General features: G+C 35.5%; 1 long non-coding RNA gene across 1 annotated transcript; it reads left to right on the forward strand.

Annotated features, from left to right (window-relative positions):
- The first annotated feature begins 3,977 nt into the window (after positions 1-3,977).
- On the forward strand, positions 3,978-5,434 carry LOC127631530 (uncharacterized). Its single transcript, XR_007968992.1, has 3 exons — positions 3,978-4,692; positions 4,842-4,932; positions 5,030-5,434. It is a non-coding gene; the product is annotated as an uncharacterized LOC127631530 (long non-coding RNA).
- Positions 5,435-5,671: the final 237 nt, after the last annotated feature.

Here is a 5,671-nt window from a genome sequence, read left to right on the forward strand (position 1 = left end):
TCTTGGGGGGGGGGATTGGCTAAACTTTGCCTAATTTGAAGTGAGTTTAACCTTGGCATGGAAACCAGTCCGTTTAATGATTTAACTCGCTTCACATGGTATTTCCCACTTCAAGACCAAGTGGTGGATAGATAACCAGAGCCCAACAGAAACTGGTTAAAGAATAACTGAAAAGACCATCAGAAGTTTAAACATTTGAACAAAGATTCCAATGGCAGAAGATAATGCATGCTAGTAAGTAAATGCGCAAAATGGTCTAACAGAATCACATAACTATACCTACATTTTTGTGAAATGATGTTTTTGTGCTGTTTCCAGGTGAAATGAACACTACTAGAGGTGCTACAATGACTTTTATTTACTTTCACACAAATCATGAGTACTACGACAGATTGTCAGTTCAGAAACGCATACTTTTTGTACTGTTCCACTGCACACAATGCTATCTTATGAAATCGAAACACTTTTACTATACATGACTTGCAAGTAGATACATTTTAATGTTTGCATTACAAAAGCATTGGAAAAAAATTCCAATGTGATTAAGTTGCATGCAGAGTTGGGTAAGTTACTCAGAATAAGAAATTCACTACAAATGACTAATTACTCAGGCTACTGACTTTACAAATTACTTTTTAGAAAAAAGGTAATCACACAATTAATTACTTGTACTTTCTTAAACACTTCACAGAAAAGCTTAATATCATTTAGTTTATATTTCCTCCTTGACTCATTAGGGGGCGCAGAAACACAAACAGACGTACATATCTACGTACTTCATGTTTTTAATGTGTTTGACTAAAAAAATATATTTTAGAATTGCGTGTTGCCCAAGTAATGTACTTAAAAGTAATTAATATAAATATTTGCAGAGAAAGCCCCTCAAATAAGAATAATTCAATATATAATGATGAAATAATTATAAATAGTCATATTAAAATTATTAAAAACAATATATATGTATATATATATATATATATACACACCCAGTATATTATAAAAATATTCAGATAATTAAAATGCTTTACATTCTTGTGGCAGAAGAGTTCATCGTTGATAAGACATTACAAAAAGCGGCTTTAGAATCCAGTGTATTGTTTATTTACTTATTATTGATCATAAGCCAATCATTGATATACAGTTCACAGCAATCCAGTCAATCAGTCGGAGATTTATTATGAGGGCTTGTTTAAGGTGCGTCAATGTACACCTGCGTCAGACGGATGCTTTTGGAGCATCTCACTTTGGTTGCATCGCATCATTAAACATACAATATTTAGGTCACTGTGTCAAGTTAAACGTAGTTTAACACTTAGAACACGTCTTGAGATCCGTTTAGTTCAGATTGGCGCTCATCAAGCTGTGAACACAAGAACACATGCTCGTGTTGTGCTGTCTGTTGTCTGTGAGTGTGTTTGCTCTCTGTATAAGCTGCACATTGCCTATACAGCTGAAGTTTCACTTACTGCCTCCTGGAGAAAACTGGTGGTAATTCAAGCTTGAGTTGCTCAGGAATATTCCTTATTACGGTCCGGGGACATGATTAATTGTGTTCATTTTTTAACACGTTATTTTTTTATAAAATGAATCGCACTGAATTATAGACTTGTTTTTCGCTATCATTACTCAAACACTGCTATGTTATGATATCAAAACACTTTTAATAAAAGCATCATTTGAAAAATTATACATTTTTATGATTGTATTACAGCTCTACCAACATTTACATACATATTCAACCGTTTCTGCTGTAGCTCACCTTATAGAGTGTTGGACTTTGGACTTGGAGACCGAGCTTTGAGCCCAGCCAAATATGTGTCATATGAAAGTGAAACAAATGTGTCATAGAAGCGACACCATACGACGTGGTTGCTTTAGAAAATTAGTTTTTCATGTCGCATTTGCCTGGTTTATGGTGAGGATGTCTGTTTTGTTCACCTCTCGTTTGCTCCTACATCACTATTGGTTAGGTTTAGGTTAAAGTTTTATGTTAGGGAGGTACATTTGTCTCATTAAACCTCCATCTAACATTCGCCTTAAGCTGAACGTGTAATGAAGCACGTAATTTCGTTTTGCAAAAATCACACACATTTCATAAAATCAGGCTGGAGTTGAAACATGAGCCAAAAGTGTCATAGAGGCTCTTCAGAATAACATGGTTGTTTTAGTAGTTGTGTTTTTCATCTCACATGTGCTATTTTATTTTATGGTATAGGGAGGAGGTTGATTTTGTTGATTTAAAACTTGATAGAGCATTAAACTAACCTCATCTATTTAGGAGAGAATTGAACTCGCTTTTAGCGCCACACAGTGGACATTTCATCTGCAACGATACGTGTAATGAACCACATAATGTCATTTTACAAAAATGTCACCACAGTCACCTAATTTCCATGAGATCTAGCTGTAATTACACCAAATAAGCATTAGCTGCACTTTTAAAAATAGAGTTGATTCTTGGTTTCACTTGAGAAGGAGCCAGTGAAGTCAACAAAGACAGAATTAGTGATGCCTGACAGTTTGTCATTAGCTGCTATCAGGAGTCCATGTTTTCTCAAGGCTATACAACTCAACTTAAACTCACTCTAATCTGCACACACACACACACTCACACACACACACACACACACACACACACATACACACACATACAATGGACTCGTTAGTCATGCATACGTATGCCTGGTGACCTTGCATTAACCTTTGTAGTGTTTATTTTGCTGGAACATTATTTAGGAAGTGAAATAGGTATGGGTCATTACTACAATTTGGTGCCTTTTCGGTTTTGAAACTTTAAAAAAGGAAACATAGTTTTACAAGTATACTTATGCTTCATTATCAAAGGGACATGTTTAAGATTTAACATGGTAACGCTAAACGACTGAAAGAAATGTAGATGTTGGGCTGCATCAGGGTGAAAATAACAGGGTGGACATTCAGTGGGTTAATTAGCCACTTCATGGTCTGTGAATGATATCCAGCTTATATATTTATAAACTTATTCTGGTGACTTTAAGGGCTCTGTTTTTGTGAGTGGGCATGTGTGGGAGTGTTTGAGCTCTGTGGGTGTATGCATACAAATTGTGGGTGTATTGTATGTTAATGAAGTGCTGCAAAGCACAATTTGCTATTTTCCTTAGAAATAGATCATTGCACTTAGACGTTTCAAAAGCAGGCCTGTTTTCAGCACAAAGTTTAAACTCAGTTCCTAGATTTTCAGTTTGGAGATTTGTGTTAACTATTTAGAGGTCATGGTTTATTTTACAATACCACGGGTCTGTTGAATGCTTGGTTCTGATTGGTGCACGGACATTATAAGGTGTGCAATTATTTTTCAAGGAAACGCACGGCTATAAAGTAGTTCCAGGTCTTGACCACATAACGGTTTCATATAACTTCACCAAATTATTTCCATTATTTCAAAGAGACGTACAGGCTTCCACAACAAAATAACCAATTAAAACAAAGTCATTGGTAAAAGCAAATCGATTAAGAATGTAAAACAACATCTAAAATATCCTACATTTATTTAAATTAAGGTTAAAAAGAGCCCTCGTGCTCCCTCGTCTCCCCCACACTTATACACACACACACACACATATGCACACACACGTAGTTCCTTTCATAAGGAACGGAAACCAGAAATGTTTTGAGATAAAACTCTGAATGATGTATTAAGGTGTGGTAAATGTGGTATAAGTGGCATAATTGATGACGGACCATTGAATGGTGCAACGGTCAATACGCTGTGCAACGTGACCGCATTACCCAATCGGGGGTGTAACATTCTGTCATCAATTATTCCTTACTTATTATTATTATGTTTATATTTACAGTTGTATTTATGATCTAATTTATATTGGTATTTTCCCACCTGTGTCATAGTGATTTTTAAGCGTCACACCAGGGAAAACTTGAAAACATCATGTCGACAACAAGACGCTGTATTCTGAAGTGCATATCAAAAGCGACTTTTTTTTCACTGCCCAGGGACGAGCATGTGAAGAATCAGTACCTAGAGTTTATATTTACAACTATACCACACAAGTATAGCCCGAACCTTGTGCTGTGTTCGCGACATTTTAATGACGATTGCTTTACGAACATGAATGCTTTCAATTGTGGATTTGCGAGCCGGTTGATACTGAAGGAAGGTTCAGTACCAAGTTTATTTGGATCAGCTTCCTCCTCCGAATCACAACCTGTAAGTATTATTAATAATTGTTGCTTTTATGTGTTTTTTAGCATGCTTAATAAGTGTTTGTGTGTGTTGTGTAAGTTACACTCAGCGCAGCTTCTAGGTCTCCAATGTCAATTATTTTGAAATATGTGAAATGTTTGTCGATGTTATTGGAGTTGTCATAAAGAATAGAGCAATAACTTGTAGTAATGCAGTGCTTTACCAATATGTTTATGCGTTGGGCTAACGCAAACAATAACTGATTGGGTGTTTACCACCGAACTTTGGGCTATGATCGCTAACATAAATCAACTCAAATTCCTTCTCTGATTTAGATTTTTTTACTACAAAGCGGTGATGGGTGTTCCGTTTCCGACAACCTCTGCACAGAGTATACCAATCACAACTGACTGGGTCATCTGACCAATCACTGCAGATTAGCGTCACGCAAAGGAGGGGTTTGGAAAAATGAGTCGTTGAACGAATCATTTGGGAGTCGGTGAGCAAATCAGGTAAACATAAATGCATATTATAAGACAACAAATGTGTTTTTTTGTCATTGCATGCATGTAAAACTGTTGTTGGGGACTCCCAAAACAATATTAGGAACATTTTAAATGCCATAATAGGTGCCCTTTAATATTCAAGTCCTTTTTTACAGTAAATCTCGACATCTGCTTTATTCTTGGCAATCATAATTTCAAGATGGATTATATTTCCCAGCACCATCTAGCACTCTGCGAACTCAACTAGTAAGTGTAATCGAGCTTGAAATCATGATCATTCCTGTCAACTGCAAATGCAAAATGTACAGTGAGTAACATTTTGGTCTGTTCTCACCCAAACCAGACTAGATCACTTCTGAAGACATGGATTAAAACACTTATGGATTACTTTTATGCTGCCCTTATATGTTTTTTGGATCGTCAAAGTTTTGGTCCCTGTTGACTTGTATTGTATGAACCTACAGAGCTGATATATTCTTCTAAAAATCTTAATTTGTGTTCTGCAGAAGAAAGAAAGTCAAACACATCTGGGATGACATGAGGAGATTTTTGGTCAATTATCTCTTTATCTTTTTGAGATTTTAAATTGATGATTTCACTTTAGGATGTGTGGCAGAGCTCATTTCAATAGTCAAGAAAATATCAGAAATTTGAGGTCAATCTTGTTAAGGTTATAAAAAAGAACTTTGTAGATTTTTTCTAGAGAATAATTTTTCCTCTGTCCCACTTTACCAGAACTGCTTAAATAAATCTGGGATTTGGTCAAAAGAGGGTCTTCTTCTTCTCAGTATTGAATATTTCTTCATTTTTGGTAGAAGACATCATAATCTTTCTTCAAAGGTATAATATCAGGTTATGTGGCATTTGGATCATAATTCAAAGTGTCAAGAAAAGTAAATTTTCCAAAAGTATCCCACTTTACCCATATTCACCCTAGTATATAAAAACTAAATCTAATATTCAAGAATATTTTTATTTCATTTTA

The sequence above is a fragment of the Xyrauchen texanus genome, chromosome 38 (genome assembly GCF_025860055.1).
Source record: "Xyrauchen texanus isolate HMW12.3.18 chromosome 38, RBS_HiC_50CHRs, whole genome shotgun sequence".
Lineage (NCBI taxonomy): Eukaryota > Metazoa > Chordata > Actinopteri > Cypriniformes > Catostomidae > Xyrauchen > Xyrauchen texanus.